Below are 20371 nucleotides of genomic sequence, written 5' to 3'. Positions count from 1 at the left end.
CTAGCTTCCCAGGACTTCCCTGGTGGTGCAGTGGTTAAGAATCCTCCTGCCAATGCAGGGGACATGGGTTCGAGCCCTGGTCTAGGAAGATTCCACATGCTGTGGAGCAACTAAGCCCATGCACCACAACTACTGAGCCTGCGCTCTAGAGCCCACGAGCCACAACTACTGAGCCCCCGTGCCGCAACTGCTGAAGCCCGCACGCCTAGAGCCCGTGCTCCGCAACAAGAGAAGCCACCCCATGAGAATGCCGCTCGCCGCTACAAAGAGTAGCCCCCGCTCTCCGCAACTAGGGAAAAGCCTGTGCGCAGCAACGAAGACCCAAAGCAGCCAAAAATAAATAAATTTATATAAAAAAAAACTAGCTTCCCATTATTTAAACAACTCTTTCATGTAAGAATGTTTGTGTATGTGTATATATAGTATATATATGCATATATGTGTGTATATATCCACGTATGTGTCTGTGTATGTGTAAGAGAAAGGTTACTATTTATGACTTCTAATCAGACCTAATGCTTAACATAAATGTAAAATGAAATTCTGTGTTTGGCCAACTCATCATTTACTACCAGCTTAACTGGACTCATGTATATGGATAAAAGTTGCCTATTTTAAATCTTTGTAGATCTAATACATTTAAAGAGAACACTCATTAGCTTTAAAAAAGGAAAGAAAAACCTGGGTGTTTTGTAACTTTTATATCTGCTGTACCACAGAAGCAACTTATGTTTGGGGACTATATTGCATTTGAATTTTGTGTCTCTAAATGTCAAATAAATGAGAGTCAGAGTTTGGTTAAGCAAGGCAATACACATTATTTTTGAAGATATTCACTGTGGTTCAAGTATCTTATGACACATGTCAACATGTTTCCTCATTCAACATCAGTTTATGATATGCCATTGTTATGTGAATTGTGTGGTTGCTCTAAGATGCTTGACATATTTGGTTCTTCTTGATTGGTGGCCAGTGAGGTCAGAACTGTTCCATTAATCCAAGTAAGCACATACAAGTGAACTTTTGCCTTGATTTTTTTTTTAAGTTTTGCAACCACAAAATGTATAAGAGTAATTAGTTATTCCAGGATGTTCATTTCAAGAAGATTATTGCCTGGGGTGGTGGAAGTCCTATGATATTTGGCTGTGAACCAGTTGTGTAATCCCTCAGAAATGTTCTGCATCTTGCATAGGAATACTTTGGAAAGGAGTGGATGCACCTTGAAAAGTACTTTTTTGTGTGTATGAATCATAAATTCAGTCTTGTTTCAAACCTCAATTCAGATAAACTATGAAAAAAAATTAGCAGTGGGCCAACTGCATTTTGATGCTGTTCTGTTTTTTCAAACATCTTGTGAATGAGCAGTGTTCTGATGAGAAAGTTTCTCTGACATATAATATGTTTGATAGATATTTGAATGTGAAACCATTGCTTTTACACCACTCCTCAAATGGTTTCATTTATTTCATATCTTAAAGTTTTTCATTAATAAGGAAAATATACTCAATGCACAACTGAGACACTGTGTATTGCTCTATAAATGGTAACTTTCTTTTGCTGTGATCGTGTGTTTATTTTTCATGAGTTGGTATATTCTTCAAATATTATAGCATATTGTCCAACAAAACCATAGTTGCTGTTCTACACTTCTCACATTTAATTATGTTTCCGAAGACTCAACTATTCCTCTTTTTCCTCCACTCTCCCTCAACCCAAATAGCTCTTAATTGTATTCTGTCCACTTAGCCTTCCCTGAGTTTGGATATTTATTTTCTCATTCTTTTACATAATAAAAATAATATAGTAATAATAATATCTAGTTCAGCAAGTATATTTCACTTTTAGTTCCATGGGTTTCAGTGAATTCTTTTCTATGATTCTTAATCTTGAAGCCTCTGTTATCCTTTGACCTCATTTCCTTTCCTATTCATTTCTCATTTTTCTTCTTTTTCCTTCACAGCTTTATTTCCTATTAAAGGTACTTTTTCTGAGATTTATCTATAGTAGGTATATAGTAAACACTGACTAACTTTCCATTTGCTTTTCTTCCATATTTCTTTGTTTCAATAAATCAGTATTGAATAGATCAGGAAATGAAAATGCTCATTATTGTTTTCTTGGTACACATGCTTTGTCTAAAAGTGGGAATAAAATCTGTATTTACTCAGCTACTCAGATTATTGTTAAACTAAAAAGTTTCTTGAAAAAAATTACTTTGGTAATCTGTACATCTATGTAATAGAAATCCCATCTTCTGCCAAAGACAGATTGTGCACTACTAGTGGAAAATAATCGTGTCTTATTCATCCTTGTGTTTCATTCTAGTACCTCATGCAGAGCTTCACACATTGTAGATAACTTAGAAACTGGCTAAGTAAGTTAATTTATTCTAGTCTGGGGCATTATGATGGGCTGCCAAATATTTCTGCTAAATAAACAATAAACTAATAGATTGACTCTACTATATTTCTTTTGACCAGTGGAGTTACATGCTGTCAACATAGCATGTATCTTTGTTATAGTCAAGACAGTGAGAATTTCTGAAATTTCCACATGGTTCATAGCATTTTGCAGTGAAGTAAAACTGTCATTAACTTAGAGTTGATGCCCTGGATGCTAGACCAAGAAAACGGAGAAATATCTCTATAAACCAGACAACTAAATTTTTTAAGCGATCTAAACATTAAAATTTGAGGGGGGAGGAGAGAAGATGGCGGAAGAGTAAGACGCGGAGATCACCTTCCTTCCCACAGATACAGTAGAAATACATCTACACGTGGAACTGCTCCTATAGAACACCCACTGAACGCTGGCAGAAAACGTCAGACCTCCCAAAAGGCAAGAAACTCCCCCCGTACTTGGGTAGGGCAAAAGAAAAAAGAAATAACAGAGACAAAAGAATAGGGACGGCACCTGCACCAGTGGGAGGGAGCTGTGAAGGAGGAAAGATTTCCACGCACTAGGAGCCCCTTCGCGGGCAGAGACTGCGGGTGGCAGAGGGGGGAAGCTTCGGAGCCACGGAGGAGAGCGCAGCCACAGAGGTGCGGAGGGCAAAGCGGAGAGATTCCCGCACTTCCCGCACGGAGGCTCGGCGCTGACCAGCACTCACCAGCCCGAGAGGCTTGTCTGCTCAGCCGCCGGGGCGGGCGGGGCTGGGAGCTGAGGCTCGGGCTTCGGTCGGATCGCAGGGAGAGGACTGGGGTTAGCGGCGTGAACACAGCCTGAAGGGGTTAGTGCACCACAGCTAGCCGGGAGGGAGTCCCGGAAAAAGTCTGCAGCTGCCGAAGAGGCAAGAGACTTTTTCTTCCCTGTTTCCTGGTGCGCGAGGAGAGGGGATTCAGAGCGCCGCCTAAACGAACTTCAGAGACGGGCGCGAGCCGCAGCTAACAGCGCGGATCCCATAGCAACAGGGGCGCAGAGGAAAAAACGGAGAGACTCCCGCACAGAGGCTCGGCGCCGAGCAGCGCTCACCAGCCCGAGAGGCTTGTCTGCTCCCCCGCCGGGGCGGGCGGGGCTGGGAGCGGAGGCTCGGGCTTCGGTCGGATCGCAGGGAGAGGACTGGGGTTGGCGGCAGGGAGAGGACTGGGGTTGGCGGCGTGAACACAGCCTGAAGGGGTTAGCGCACCACAGCTGGCTGGGAGGGAGACCGGGAAAAAGTCTGCAGCTGCCGAAGAGGCAAGAGACTTTTTCTTGCCTCTTTGTTTCGCGCCGCGCAAGGAGAGGGGATTCAGAGCGCCGCCTAAACGAACTCCAGAAACTGGCGCGAGCCGCGGCGATCAGCGCGGACCCCAGAGACGGGCGTGAGACGCTGGGGCTGCTGCTGCCGCCTCCAAGAAGCCTGTGTGCGAGCACAGGTCACTCTCCACACCGCCCCTCCCGGGAGCCCGTGAAGCCCGCCACTGCCAGGGTCCCGTGATCCAGGGACAACATCCCCCGGGAGAACGCACTGCGCGCCTCAGGCTGCTGCAACGTCACGCCGGCCTCTGACACCGCAGGCTCGCCCCGCCTCCTCTGTACCCCTCCCTCCCCGCGGCCTGGGTGAGCCAGAGTCCCCGAAGCAGCTGCTCCTTTAACCCCGTCCTGTCTGGGCGGGGAACAGACGCCCCCAGGCGACCTACACGCAGAGGCGGGTCCAAATCCAAAGCTGATCCCCAGGAGCTGTGCGAACAGAGAAGAGGAGGGGAAATCTGTCCCAGCAGCCTCAGAAGAAGCGGATTAAAACTCCACAAACAACTTGATGTGCCTGCATCTGTTGAATACCTGAATAGACAACGAATCATCCCAAATTCAGGAGGTGGACTTTGGGAGCAGGATATATTAATTTTTCCCCTTTTCCTTTTTTTTTGTGAGTGTATATGTATATGCTTCTGGGGGAGATTTTGTCTGTATAGCTTTGCTTTACAATAGCTTTATTTTACTTCACTATATTATAGCTTCTTTCTTTCTTTCCTTTCTTTCTTTCTTGCTTTCCTTCCTTCCTTCCTTCCTTCCTTCCTCCTTCCTTCCTTCCTTCCTTCCTTCCTTTCTTTCTATTTTTTCTCCCTCTTACTCTGAGCCGTGTGGACGAAAGGCTCTTGGTGCTTCAGCCAGGCATCAGGGCCGTACCTCGGAGGTGGGAGAGCCAACTTCAGGACACTGGTCCACAAGAGACCTCCCAGCTCCACGTAATACCAAACGGCAAAAATCTCTCAGAGATCTCCATCTCAACATCAAGACCCAGCATCACTCAATGACCAGCAAGCTACAGTGCTGAACACCCTATGCCAAACAACTAGCAAGACAGGAACACAGCCTCATCCATTAGCAGAGAGGCTGCCTAAAATCATAATAAGGCCACAGACACTCCAAAATACACCACCAGACGTGGACGTGCCCACCAGAAAGACAAGATCCAGCCTCATCCACCAGAGCTCAGGCACTAGTTCCCTCCACCAGGAAGCCTACACAACCCACTGAACCAACCTTAGCCACTGGGGACAGATACCAAAAACAACGGGAACTACAAACCTGCAACCTGTGATAAGGAGACCCCAAACACAGTAAGATAAGCAAAATGAGACGACAGAAAAACACACAGCAGATGAAGGAGCAGGGTCAAAACACACTAGACTTAACAAATGAAGAGGAAATAGGTAGTCTACCTGAAAAAGAATTCAGAATAATGATAGTAAGGATGATCCAAAATCTTGGAAATAGAATAGACAAAATGCAAGAAGCATTTAACAAGGACGTAGAAGAACTAAAGAGGAATCAAGCAATGATGAAAAACACAATAAATGAAATTAAAAATACTCTAGATGGGATCAATAGCAGAATAACTGAGGCAGAAGAAAGGATAAGTGACCTGGAAGATAAAATGGTGGAAATAACTACTGCAGAGCAGGATAAAGAAAAAAGAATGAAAAGAACTGAGGACAGTCTCAGAGACCTCTGGGACAGCATTAAACGCACCAACATTCGAATTATAGGGGTCCCAGAAGAAGAAGAGAAAAAGAAAGGGACTGAGAAAATATTTGAAGAGATTATAGTTGAAAACTTCCCTAATATGGGAAAGGAAATAGTTAATCAAGTCCTGGAAGCACAGAGAGTCCCATACAGGATAAACCCAAGGAGAAACACGCCAAGACACATATTAATCAAACTGTCAAAAATTAAATATAAGGAAAACATATTAAAGGCAGCAAGGGAAAAAAAACAAATAACACACAAGGGAATCCCCATAAGGTTAACATCTGATCTTTCAGCAGAAACTCTGCAAGCCAGAAGGGAGTGGCAAGATATACTTAAAGTCATGAAGGAGAAGAACCTACAACCAAGATTACTCTACCCAGCAAGGATCTCATTCAAATGTGATGGAGAAATTAAAACCTTTACAGACAAGCAAAAGCTGAGAGAGTTCAGCACTACCAAACCAGCTTTACAACAAATGCTAAAGGAACTTCTCTAGGCAAGAAACACAAGAGAAGGAAAACACCTACAATAACAAACCCAAAACATTTAAGAAAATGGGAATAGGAACATACATATCGATAATTACCTTGAATGTAAATGGATTAAATGCTCCCACCAAAAGACACAGGCTGGCTGAATGGATACAAAAACAAGACCCATATATATGCTGTCTACAAGAGACCCACTTCAGACCTAGAGACACATACAGACTGAAAGTGAAGGGATGGAAAAAGATATTCCATGCAAATGGAAATCAAAAGAAAGCTGGAGTAGCAATTCTCATATCAGACAAAATAGACTTTAAAATAAAGACTATTACAAGAGACAAAGAAGGACACTATATAATGATCAAGGGATCGATCCAAGAGGAAGGTATAACAATTGTAAATATTTATGCACCCAACATAGGAGCACCTCAATACATAAGGCAAGTACTAACAGCCATAAAAGGGGAAATCGACAGCAACACAATCATAGTAGGGGACTTTAACACCCCACTTTCACCAATGGACAGATCATCCAAAATGAAAATAAATAAGGAAACACAAGCTTTAAATGATACATTAAACAAGATGGACTTAATTGATATTTATAGGACATTCCACCCAAAAACAACAGAATACACATTTTTCTCAAGTGCTCATGGAACATTCTCCAGGATAGATCATATCTTGGGTCACAAATCAAACCTTGGTAAATTTAAGAAAATTGAAATCGTATCAAGTATCTTTTCCGACCACAACGCTATGAGACTAGATATCAATTACAGGAAAAGATCTGTAAAAAATACAAACACATGGAGGCTACACAATACATTACTTAATAATGAAGTGATTACTGAAGAAATCAAAGGGGAAATCAAAAAATACCTAGAAATAAATGACAATGGAGATACGACGACCCAAAACCTATGGGATGCAGCAAAAGCAGTGCTAAGAGGGAAGTTTATAGCAATACAAGCCTACCTCAAGAAACAGGAAACATCTCGAATAAACAACCTAACCTTGCACCTAAAGCAATTAGAGAAAGAAGAACAAAAAAACCCCAAAGCCAGCAGAAGGAAAGAAATTATAAAGATCAGGTCAGAAATAAATGAAAAAGAAATGAAGGAAACAATAGCAAAAATCAATGAAACTAAAAGCTGGTTCTTTGAGAAGATAAACAAAATTGATAAACCATTAGCCAGACTCATCAAGAGAAAAAGGGAGAAGACTCAGATCAATAGAATTAGAAATGAAAAAGGAGAAATAACCACTGACACTGCAGAAATACAAACGATCATGAGAGATTACTACAAGCAACTCTATGCCAATAAAATGGACAACCTGGAAGAAATGGACAGATTCTTAGAAATGCACAAACTGCCGAGACTGAACCAGGAAGAAATAGAAAATATGAACAGACCAATCACAAGCACTGAAATTGAAACTGTGATTAAAAACCTTCCAACAAACAAAAGCCCAGGACCAGATGGCTTCACAGGTGAATTCTATCAAACATTTAGAGAAGAGCTAACACCTATCCTTCTCAAACTCTTCCAAAATATTGCAGAGGGAGGAACACTCCCAAACTCATTCTACGAGGCCACCATCACCCTGATACCAAAACCAGACAAAGATGTCACAAAGAAAGAAAACTACAGGCCAATATCACTGATGAACATAGATGCAAAAATCCTCAACAAAATACTAGCAAACAGAATCCAACAGCACATTAAAAGGATCATACACCATGATCAAGTGGGGTTTATCCCAGGAATGCAAGGATTCTTCAATATACGCAAATCAATCAATGTGATACACCATATTAACAAATTGAAGGAGAAAAACCATATGATCATCTCAATAGATGCAGAGAAAGCTTTCGACAAAATTCAACACCCATTTATGATAAAAGCCCTGCAGAAAGTAGGCATAGAGGGAACTTTCCTCAACATAATAAAGGCCATATATGACAAACCCACAGCCAACATTGTCCTCAATGGTGAAAAACTGAAACCATTTCCACTAAGATCAGGAACAAGACAAGGTTGCCCACTCTCACCACTATTATTCAACATAGTTTTGGAAGTGTTAGCCACAGCAATCAGAGAAGACAAAGAAATAAAAGGAATCCAAATCGGAAAAGAAGAAGTAAAGCTGTCACTATTTGCAGATGACATGATACTATACATAGAGAATCCTAAAGAGGCTACCAGAAAACTCCTAGAGCTAATCAATGAATTTGGTAAAGTAGCAGGATACAAAATTAATGCACAGAAATCGCTTGCATTTCTATACACTAATGACGAAAAATCTGAAAGGGAAATTAAGAAAACACTCCCGTTTACCATTGCAACAAAAAGAATAAGATATCTAGGAATAAACCTACCTAAGGAGACAAAAGACCTGTATGCAGAAAATTATAAGACACTGATGAAAGAAATTAAAGATGATACAAATAGATGGAGAGATATACCATGTTCCTGGATTGGAAGAATCAACATTGTGAAAATGACTCTACTCCCCAAAGCAATCTACAGATTCAATGCAATCCCTATCAAACTACCACTGGCATTTTTCACAAAACTAGAACAAAAAATTTCACAATTTGTATGGAAACACAAAAGACCCCGAATAGCCAAAGCAATCTTGAGAACGAAAAATGGAGCTGGGGGAATCAGGCTCCCTGACTTCAGACTATACTACAAAGCTTCAGTAATCAAGACAGTTTGGTACTGGCACAAAAACAGAAATATAGATCAATGGAACAGGATAGAAAGCCCAGAGATAAACCCACACACATATGGTCACCTTATCTTTGATAAAGGAGGCAAGCATATACAGTGGAGAAAAGACAGCCTCTTCAATAAGTGGTGCTGGGAAAATTGGACAGGTACATGTAAAAGTATGAAATTAGAACACTCCCTGACACCATGCACAAAAATAAACTCCAAATGGATTAAAGACCTAAGTGTAAGGCCAGACACTATCAAACTCTTAGAGGAAAACATAGGCAGAACACTCTATGACATACATCACAGCAAGATTCTTTTTGACCCAGCTCCCAGAGAAATGGAAATAAGAACACAAATAAACAAATATGACCTAATGAAACTTAAAAGCTTTTGCACAGCAAAGGAAACCATAAACAAGACCAAAAGACAACCCTTAGAATGGGAGAAAATATTTGCAAATGAAGCAACTGACAAAGGATTAATCTCCAAGATTTACAAGCAGCTCATGCAGCTCAATAACAAAAAAACGAACAACCCAATCCAAAAATGGGCAGAAGACCTAAATAGACATTTCTCCAAAGAAGATATACAGATGGCCTACAGACACATGAAAGAATGCTCAACATCATTAATCATTAGAGAAATGCAAATCAAAACTACAATGAGATATCATCTCACACCGGTCAGAATGGCCATCATCAAAAAATCTAGAAACAATAAATGCTGGAGAGGGTGTGGAGGAAAGGGAACACTCTTGCACTGTTGGTGGGAATGTAAATTGATACAGCCACTATGGAGAACAGTATGGAGGTTCCTTAAAAAACTACAAATAGAACTACCATACGACCCAGCAATTCCACTACTGGGCATATACCCTGAGAAAACCATAGGTCAAAAAGTGTCATGTACCACAATGTTCATTGCAGCTCTATTTACAATAGCCAGGACATGGAAGCAACCTAAATGTCCATCGACAGACGAATGGATAAAGAAGATGTGGCACATATATACAATGGAATATTACTCAGCCATAAAAAGAAATGAAATGGAGGTATTTGTAATGAGGTGGATGGAGTTAGAGTCTGTCATACAGAGTGAAGTAAGTCAGAAAGAGAAAAACAAATACAGTATGCTAACACATATATACGGAATCTAAGGAAAAAAAAAAAAAAAAAAGGCCATGAAGAACCTAGTGGCAAGACGGGAATAAAGACACAGACCTACTAGAGAATGGACTTGAGGATATGGGGAGGGGGTGGGGTGAGATGTGACAGGGTAAGAGAGTGTCATGGACATATATACACTACCAAATGTAAAATAGATAGCTAGTGGGAAGCAGCCGCATAGCCCAGGGAGATCAGCTCGGTGCTTTGTGACCACCTAGAGGGGTGGGATGGGGAGGGTGGGAGGGAGGGAGATGCAAGAGGGAAGAGAAATGGGAACATATTGTATATGTATAACTGATTCACTTTGTTATAAAGCAGAAGCTAACACACTATTGTAAGGCAATTATACTTCAATAAAGATGTTTAAAAAAAAAAAAAAAAAATTTGAAAATATTTGACCAACAACTAAAGAATGAGAGTTAGAGTGAACTTCCTAGAATGGATTTGATTTCTGTTGAAGTGATTACTGTTTTTAAACAATGAAGTCCCTAGGACAGCTAGGAATACCTTTGAATTTAATTTAAAACCAGCACATGACAGATTGTATTGCCAGCTATTGCAATGGAAATTTATTTAATTGTTTTCTCCAGAAAGATTTTATTTATATAGGACATCTTCCAATCATGGAAGATTATTTAGATAGGTTCTGTAGGAATATACATAGCTATTGTTCAATCAATGGAGTTCCTGGTTTTATTTTTCTTGTGAATTGTTGATGACAGTATCCAGAAATGTTAGTGTTAGGTTTCTATGATTCTGAAATTGCCCAGAATACAAACTTCTCTAATTTAGGGAATTGCAGGAAGAAAATGCATGTTTTCATCCCCAGTAGACTTCAGTGTGAATCCTAAACCAGGTTCAGTTTGTAATTCTTACATGTCATTTCATAGACCACATTTTAGTTTTAAGTAAAATGGTTGCATGTAACCCTACAAATATTTCCTACTAGTTAAGTGATACTCATGAGAAGAATAAGAGTTATAGTGTTATTTATTTATTATTAATGATATTGTGTGGATATTTAATAATAATTGACCCAGTTTATAAACTCTTCTATCTGTTTTACCCTGTACTGCCAATGTCAGTAGGGAATGTTGAGTTACTTTTCTAATAGTACTTGGTGGTGGGGGGGAGGGTCCATAAAATGATTTAATTATAGTATCTTTTCAGATTTAATTTGCAACCAGTGTCCTGGATTTAGATGGGCACAGTACCAAATGTATTGTGTTTGAATGGGTCCCCTTTCCTTCTTATCACAACATAATATACAATGGGAAAGGTAACTTGGGGCTGTGCAAAGGGCAAACGTTTAAAAATTACAATAAATTTTAATTATTTATTATTAATTAATTATCAATTTGATTAATTTTAATTACAATTGTATGAATCCATGTCATTAGCAGTGATGAACTTATGACACATTTTGTGACACTCTTATCAGATGAGCTTAAGCTGTAGTATTTTTACTAAACATAATATTTATTACAAAAGATAACACACCGTTTGAGAAAATGACAACCGTTAACTCTCCAAAGACAGCTTTTAGGACCACGTTATGAAAGTGGGCAACTTTCAGTTTCCACAAGTCTTCTTGTTCTTGTTTCTGATTCAGCCAAAGAAGAGAAGTTCTCTTTCCATATCTAAACATCTCTAAGTAAGAAAATGTCATTATTTTATTATTTTTTTAATATATATTTATTTTTTTGGCTGTGTTGGGTCTTCGTTTCTGTGTGAGGGCTTTCTCTAGTTGCGGCAAGCGGGGGCCACTCTTCATCGCGGTGTGCGGGCCTCTCACTATCGCGGCCTCTCTTGTTGCGGAGCACAGGCTCCAGACGCGCAGGCTCAGTAGTTGTGGTGCACGGGCCTAGCTGCTCTGCAGCATGTGGGATCTTCCCAGACCAGGGCTCGAACCCGTGTCCCCTGCATTGGCAGGCAGATTCTCAACCACTGTGCCACCAGGGAAGCCCGAAAATGTCATTATTAACATTCATTTGGGGCTATGTGAAAGAGGAAGGGAAATGAGAGAAAAAGTATGGAAATGAACCATGGTTTTCCAACCCAAAGGTCTCCTGAGCCTGAGGTAAAGAGCAAAGGAGGAGTCACAGTGGAGCAGCTGATTACAAGGTCTAGGGTAGACTGCTGGGCAGGCAGGAAATGACGAAGCCTGGCTGGATCCCAGCAGGGAAACAGAACAGGAGAAAACTGATGCTGGTGCTCATGCTGAGAAGAAAGGTGGAAAGCAAAGCAGCTGGAGAGAGAAAAAGAAACAGACCCCTCCCCACCGTCTCCAATAAGATATTGCAGGTATATTTCATTTTAGCTCCAGTTCCTGAAACATTGGTTATCATTACCATCGGCTTATGAGTGGTTCAGAAGTTAATCATTCAAAATAGAAGCCTGAGAGTATTTGATTCTCAGAAAGCAGACTGAGTCTATGAAGTGGAAGCAAACAAACATCAGTTATGTATGTCTTAATAAGTGAAGAAAATCACACAGGGTAGCTCTAGAAATCAAATATTTGGAAGAATTTCAGGATTTCCTGGAAAGTAGATACATTGATTTACGTAGTTCCTACTTGTGCCAGTTATTAAAAGGCAACTGAGATACGACATCCAATTTTGCTTGAAGGTAACGAATGATGATACTTTATTGTATTTACATATGAAAAAAGTTTCTATGCTACAAAACCAGGCAGAACTAATCTCTGCTGTTAGACATTAGGATATCAGGCTATCATGAGGAAGCAGGTGAGTGGCTCCGGGATGTTGAGAATGTTCCGCTTCTCAGTCTGGGTGCTTGGTTACATGGATAGGTTCCCCTTGTAACAATTCATCCAGTGGTACACATGATATATGCATTTTTCTGTATGGATTTTATATTTCAATAAAATGTTTGAAGAAAACAAACAACTCTAGGAAATCAATGATATGGGATTCAGTGACTTGGAAAAATGATTTCAAAGTGCTTAATAAAATATATGTAATAATAACATGGGATACAGATGTTATTAAAATAAAAAAATCTCTCAACAAAGGTGATTTTATTTATTCCTAAATTTCAGTTGCACTAGGGAAACAACCTCATGCAAACCCATTTTCTTTTTAAAAAATGAATTATAGTTCTCAAGTCAACCCAAAACTGGCTTGATGCATCCTGTATGGTTTTAATAAAGGTGCTTTTTGACAGGCCTTTGAAGATCATCTTAGCTGGATAAATAGCTCAGCCAAACTGTGGAACTGGTTTATCACTTTAATCAACTAGTTGTCCTTCACTAGTTCAAAGTTTCAAAATGCTGCCCCAATAGGGAATTTAAACTAATTGCTGATCAGTAGGCATTGATATGCAAAACTTTTTATTTAGACAGTTGTTGTTTATCCTCCTTAGTAATACAGAGGGTTTGGTTTTCCTTTCCAAATAAGCTGATGTAAGGAGACAATGTAACAGGGACCTCAGTGTCACATTAGGTGATGTGTATGTGTATTGGAGGAAGGGTGGGAATTTGGGATTGGGAGGAAGGCTGTCGTTCTGTTTCTTCTCCATGCAGTGGCCTTTTGGTGACTCCATGCTTTGACCTTGTTCATGAAAGCTTCAAACCTGTAGGGATTTGCAGCTTAGCAAGACTGATGGCAGAACAGGAATGACAATTCTCCCTTTTACTAACAGATTTCACTGAATGGGGAACTGTGCATCAGCTAGCGTCCTGATCCCCATTCTCCTAGCTGAAACATATTGGTATGGATTCTCCCCTTCCTTAGAATAATCCCGGATGGAACGGAGACTGTCATGGGTCTGGGTGGTGACCTGTCTTCCTTATTAATCTCAGAAGGGACAACACCTAATGCTGTCCTATGAGCAAAAGGAGTCGATAACCCTGTATGTTGAATTAAAAATCCTGAAAGTAAGGAGGGCAAGAGACATTTTTAGACTAAATATTTCTAAATGTCATGTTGATAATGAAAATTACTATTATAAATCTAACACTTGTTTTGCGTTTTACCAATTCTTAATGCTCACTTAAATTCTCACCTTTTCTTTTTTTTAACAGGATTCTTTTTTTGAATTTTTATTTATTTTTTGCCTGCGTTGGGTCTTTGTTGCTGCAGGTGGGCTTTCTCTAGTTGTGGTGAGCGGGGGCTACTCTTCGTTGTGGTGCACGGGCTTCTCATTGTGGTGGCTTCTCTTGTTGTGGAGCACAGGCTCTAGGCGCGCGGGCTTCAGTCGTTGCAGCATGCGGGCTCAGTAGTTGTGGCACATGGGCTTAGTTGCTCCGTGGCATGTGGGATCTTCCCAGACCAGGGCTCCAACCCGAGTCCCCTGCATTGGCAGGCAGATTCTTAACCACTGCGCCACCAGGGAAGCCCGCATTTCTTTACTAATAGACAGTTCCAAAGTTTCCACTCAAATCTTCCCTGGGCTCAGGGAATAAATTGGAGCCAGTGTGCAGCCAATATTTTGAATTATGTAAACTATATTGAAGATGGTTCCATTAATTTCTTAAACCCATGTCAGGTAGCGGAAAACAAATTTGCATCTTGGATAGCCTTCCAAAAATGAGATATAGAGTTAGTGATTCCAGTAACTTAGAATAGGATGGTGTAAGATTTTCCTTCTTGGTTATTATGGATTACTGTTGTGGTGGACTTGTGTCTGTTTTAAGTAATCTTGTTGATAACAAAAAGTACATTGTCTGTTTTTAGGGTAGGGGAACCCATATGCAAGTTTTCAGATTTGACAATTACCTTACAAATATTAATGGCTACCAGTGAATGACAAATCAGTGTTGGAAAGGGTAATGAATCTAATTAAAATGAGCAAACTTATCCGCAAGTCCAGATCCCTGCAGACAAAAAATAGGATGGAGCACCCAGCACCCAGATGTGTCCATTTTCATTTTCAGCTAGCCTAAGAAATATGTGCTGTCCCAAAATTTCCATTGTCAATTTAATGGCAGGTTTAGAAATGCATAGCAACCTGAAGTAGAGAAAACTCAAAATAAAGTGCTTTTTTAATACTAGGGTTTCAGCCTGCAAACCCACATTTCCAAAAGTCATAATTCTTTGAGGCATAAAATTACAAAATTTATTGTTTATGATTAGGTTATGTAGCAAAAACAAACAAGCAAAAGAAAACAAATAAGAGGCCAACCAAACCAAAAAAGCATACTTGATTTTTAATGTTATATTATATCTTGACCATAGAGGGTAAAATGAAACTGACCATAAGCAAATGTTAATTCTAAAGTTGACATATCACTAAAGTGGAATGGTGCTTCATTAAAGACTTGTTTTCTATGAAAGCCGCCAGAGTGTAAGCACCTTAAAAGCAGGGTCTTTGGTGAATGGCTGTATTCCAATACCTGGGAGAATGCCTGGCTTATAGTACGCATTGGACAAGTAATTGGAATCAACAAATAAGTTTAATATCCCAGGTACTTTTGTAGCCACAGTCTAGTGAGAGTCACATAATATCTTAAAATATATATATATGTATATATATATACATATATATGTGTGTATATATATACATTTAGCAACAAAACTACTGGGTGGGTCAGGGAAATTTAAGCAAAGACTTGTACTGAAAAATAAGTGCACGTTTGCTAGCTGACTGATTGGAGAGGACAATATAAGTAGAAAAACAGGAGGCATAAAGTCATACAAAATGTATGGTGCAGGCAGTTTATATTCTGAAGCAAGAGCTTGTTGAAAGATTAAGAGAGGCAAAGAGGGAAGGTGGAGGAACCTGGATCGTTGAAATGAGGCCAGTTGATGAAGAAAATAGAAAAAAACAAATGTTCTGCATTCTTCTACCATCATTTTTACCCCAGTAATTCCTCCCCCCTGCCCCCCACCCCTGACATCTGTGCCCCCAGGTTCTTTGTTCCATCCTGTAACTATGCATGAATTGTCCATCTTCACGTCATGAGCATCCTTTCCACTTGTATTCATTTTTTTTTCATTTGTACAACACTGTATTTGAATTTCTCTTTTTCATACACATGCTCACCACAAAACAAAAACCAACAACAACAGAAAAACTTAGTTTCTTTCTGATATCACACTGTTAACCTTCATTTCAAGGGGCACTCCCTCTGAGAATCCTCCCCGTAGGAATGCAGAGTTTTGCTTTGCTCTTTGAATCAGTTAAATTGTTTTTGTGTAATTTAATTTGTTCATGAAAGTTTTAATTTACTTTTTTCTTTCTTTTTTTTTTTATGGTCCCCATACCATTGAAAGCGATCTGTCTTCTGCTTCTGACTTATCTTGTGACCATACTATTCTCTAGGTCTCTCATTTTGTGGAACTGGGCCAGATTTCATCTTGTGCATGGCTTCATAGTTTTCCATTGAAGTATTTATTAATTTTTTTAATCCATTTACCCACGGGTGGACACATCTGTGAAGGACTGTACAAACCGGCTTTTCTTCTAGAAATATTACAGATTCAGGTCTTTGCTTCTGGTCTTAATTGGTATGGAGTTGAGTTTTGTGTTTGGTGCAAGTTACTGATCTAGATTCTTTACTTTTAAAGGGAATTCTCAAAATAGATACTGATAAAATACAAAGTACTCCCTGGCTGTTTACTACATGACAACGGTAATACAAAAGACACATAAATCAGCATCCTGATGTATATGTAGCACAGGATGAGCAGTGAGGAGACCTTGGTGGGATTTTCTGTAGACACTGAAAGCCTGAATAATTTCTGTGTTCATTCTTTACCACAATATCTTCCAGTTTTATGAACCGGAGAAAAGTGCACCATATTAAAGGTAGCATTCCCATAGCGTAATTACTTGTGTTGGTGTTCCACTTGTGTTCTAAACCTCATCCCCTCTCACCAATTTAAGGATAACACTTCAGGAATTCTCTTGTTCCTGCATCATAATTTTTAATCTTTCCACTAGCCTGACTTGATATTCACAGCAGCCTAAAATCATGCTGTAATGTCTTCCATCTTATAAAAATTCTCTTTACTTATCCTCCTCCAGCCATGACCCCATTTCTCTTTTGCACTTCATAGCAAGTTTCTTCAAAATGATGTTGAAAAGAAGCCAGTCTCCAAGTCATCTTTAATTCTCTCATAAACCCATTCCACTGTTTGAGTACAACTATATCCATATTATCAACATCACCATGACCTCCACATTTTTAAATTCAAAACTAATCTCAGTCCTTATGTCATTTGACCAATCAGCAACATGACACTGTATCATTTTTGTGGGAAATACTGTTTTGGGACACCGCTTCTTTTTGGTTATCCTCCTGTCTTACCTGACGTTCATTTTGGTTTCCTTTGTTGGCTTCTTATCTAATGTTTTTAATCTCTAAATGTTAAAGTGCATCAGAGCTCGTCCCCAGACCAACTCTTCATCTATACGAACTTTCTAAGTGACTTTATACAGTTTCATGGCCGGATCTCAAATTCATGTTTTTAACCTAACTTCTAGTATGAATGCTAGACTTTGTGTGTAGTTGTATATACTACTCTCAACCCCTTACCTTCACTTGCATGTCCTGTTACATATTTATTGTCTGTCTTCTCTTCAAGGACATAAACTTCATGAGGACAGAGACTATTTTATTCATTGCTATTCCCAGCTTTTGAAACTGTCTAGCACAGAGTAAGCTCTCAGTTTGTTAATATGTTACTGCTTTGTCAAATAAAATATATGCCTACACAGTACGTGTTCTAAAGAACCCAGGCCCATAAGAATGTTTATTTCAATACTATTATGGAAGCAGGAAGGTGAAGGCAACTTGGGTTGGATGGAAAAAATGTAGTGGATGGAAAAAATGTAGTGGATGAGAGAGTGGATGGAAAAAATGTAGTGGATGATCATTATTGATATCAAAAGCGTCAGCTTAGATGTTCACATAGTTACATGGATAGATATTAAAAATAATTCTGAGTAAAGACAATGTAAAAATCATAAATATATACATTATATATGTATATAATCATTCGATTTATGTAAATTAGAAACACATGCACATAAACCAACAATACATTTTGTTAGTATTCATCTAACCAGAAAGGTATACATTATACACATTAGAATGGTTGTTTATGAGAGGAAGGGGAAAGGAGAAAGTTATATGGTAAAAATGAAGAGATAAAGGAATGAATGAATAAATGGACAAGGTAGAAATTGTGCTTGGGCCATGGTGATGATGTGCTTTAAGCTGAGAAGTATGACTACCTCATCTGTCTGCAGCTGAAGCACAGCAGAAGGAAATAATGTTGAATAAACAAAAGAGGTGATATAGAGTCTACAAGTGATGGGTAGAGGAATGGGATAATAAAAAATGTCCCACCCCAAAGTGAAAGAATACTATTTATTCTCTTTGAGTTCCTCCACACAAAATTCAACATCTTGAGAGAGAGAATTTCATGAATCAAGTTTTGGTCACCTACATTATTCTTGACTGTACCAGGTTTTGAGAGGTAAAGACTGGAAAAACAACTCTGAAGGGAAAGTGGGGCAGGATCAAGATTTATCTTCTCACCCTAAGTGCTCACAGACTGGGAAAGAGCTTCCCAAAGTAAAACCTGTGTGCTGTTAGGAAGGGGGAATGAAGCTACATAGTTGAAAAATAAAACCACTAGAGACCTTATGATACCAAAATTTCCTTATTGATAACAGTTAGCAATGACCCTAGGTGGTTGTTGAATGGAATCCTTCTTGAAAAATTCAGTATTATTTGCCCTTGAAAAGAAATGGTACCAAAAGAGTTTCTAGTTTCCAACTATAAGTTGCATTGAGAGCTGCCCCAAATAATCTAAAGTTATAAAAATGATAATTTATATTCAGTTAGTGGAAACCAGGGGTACAGAAACCAGTGCATAGTTGAAACTGTTGCCAGCAAAAAGAACCCCAAGAAAACACACATACATGCAGCCTCTCTCCCTCTTTCTCTCTCTCTCTCTCTCTCTCTCACACACACACACACACACACACACACAATTTCACTAGGTTAATAGAATAGCCAAGTTTGTAATCATGTACAATCTTAAGCTAATATTTTATTCTATGCATGTGTTTTCTTTTTATGGGAGGCGTAAATCTTTCAGAACGTAATTTTTTTCTTGTACAGTAGGCACCATTTTCCCAATTTTAATGAAATGATGACACCACTGATGTTTAAAACTCAAACTCTTTTTTGTGGAATTATATTTTTACATTGCTTCTCTTGTTTTTCTGTCTTGAAACTTTTAATTTTTATGATTTTATGTATTTATTTATTGGCATCTTTCCTAAGATATTTGGGGAAAGGAAACATATGAAGGGAATGGAGATTAAAATAAGACTTTTAAACTCCTAATAGAGATTTTTTAGAGGAGGTAGAACCCAAGAATTCATTCTTTCACTTATTTATCAAACATTTTCTAAGCATCTACTCTGTGCCAAGCATTGAGTTACACATGCTAGGTAATAGAAGAATGTAAGGCTTTAGAAAATCTTTTCTAGACACTATATGTCTATATTTATCTAAGTATATGTCTGTCTATCTATCGATCTATCAATATAGCTCCAGTAACATAGATAACAGCTCTATGCTTTATAACTCAGTCCTTGTTAACGCAGTTGGAAAAAAAAAAAATCCCATGATATCCTTAGATTTTGGATATAGAAGTCTCAACAGACTTTTCTCCTGATTTCCATTCTTTAATTTTTTAAAATTAGAATCTTTCCAAGCACTATTTCTACTCACTATGTGCCGTTATTCTCTTCAGTCGCTTTGGCAAAGCAAATCAAAGAAGGATCAGCCATTCCAGGCTTTAGTCTGAACAGATTGTCTGAATCTTCCACCTGATTGTCAGAGAGGAATGCAGGTTGCCTGCTTACCGAGCACCAGGATGCCACTCAACAACAGAACGTTGCCCTTGGGCTTTGAAATTAGGGCACCTGGAACTCCACAGATAATCACTGAACAGACTCTCAGAGACCACAAATAACCCCCTGGTCCTCTGCTCCCTCTGTTTACTTGCCTCTGAGTTATTCCATTACTTTATGTGATTTCTGACACCAAGCATCCATTCCTGTGATGCTGTGACCCTTGCCAAGTTAAGATAAATGTCTTCAGAGACAGCTGTTTTGCAACGTTCCATTTTAGATAAAGCTGATATTTGCTTTAGGACTTTTTTGTGGGAAGGTCAATATCATTTAGCTGGTTATATTCTTTTATTTATCAATTGGTTTGTTCTGAGCTTAGGGAAGGCACAGTTCCATCTGGCCTTAGCATCCTTCCAACCTGGGACTCTGTGTGTCTCATGGAATACAGAGCTGAGCTGGATGTGTTCCTTTCTTTAAAAATAGCTGCATTCTGGGCATAGATTACTATGGGAACATTTTTGGACATTTCACATTCCTCTTCAGTGGGTACCATAAAGTCATGGCCTCAAAGGCTTGCCAAGAACAGCTAACGAGTATCCACATGCCAGCCCAGAGGTGCTGTTCTTAGCATTATTTGGCTTGAACTCTGTGTTTCCCTCACTGGTTGTCATAAAGTATTCTGAAGCTATTCTAAGCATAC

The 20371-nt window shown here is 39.3% G+C and overlaps 1 long non-coding RNA gene across 1 annotated transcript in view; it reads right to left on the bottom strand.

Moving 5' to 3' along the window:
• Positions 1-19708, bottom strand: part of LOC132366611 (uncharacterized) — a 40455-nt gene extending 20747 nt beyond the window's left edge. The window contains exon 1 of the long non-coding RNA XR_009503477.1: positions 19550-19708. This is a non-coding gene — a long non-coding RNA (uncharacterized LOC132366611). The remainder of the gene's footprint in view (positions 1-19549) is intronic.
• Between the last annotated feature and the right edge of the window lie 663 nt (positions 19709-20371).

The sequence above is a fragment of the Balaenoptera ricei genome, chromosome 5 (genome assembly GCF_028023285.1).
Source record: "Balaenoptera ricei isolate mBalRic1 chromosome 5, mBalRic1.hap2, whole genome shotgun sequence".
Taxonomy (NCBI): Eukaryota; Metazoa; Chordata; class Mammalia; order Artiodactyla; family Balaenopteridae; genus Balaenoptera; species Balaenoptera ricei.
The sequence above is the reverse complement of the archived record's forward strand: the minus strand, read 5'-3'. Positions and strand labels throughout refer to the sequence as shown.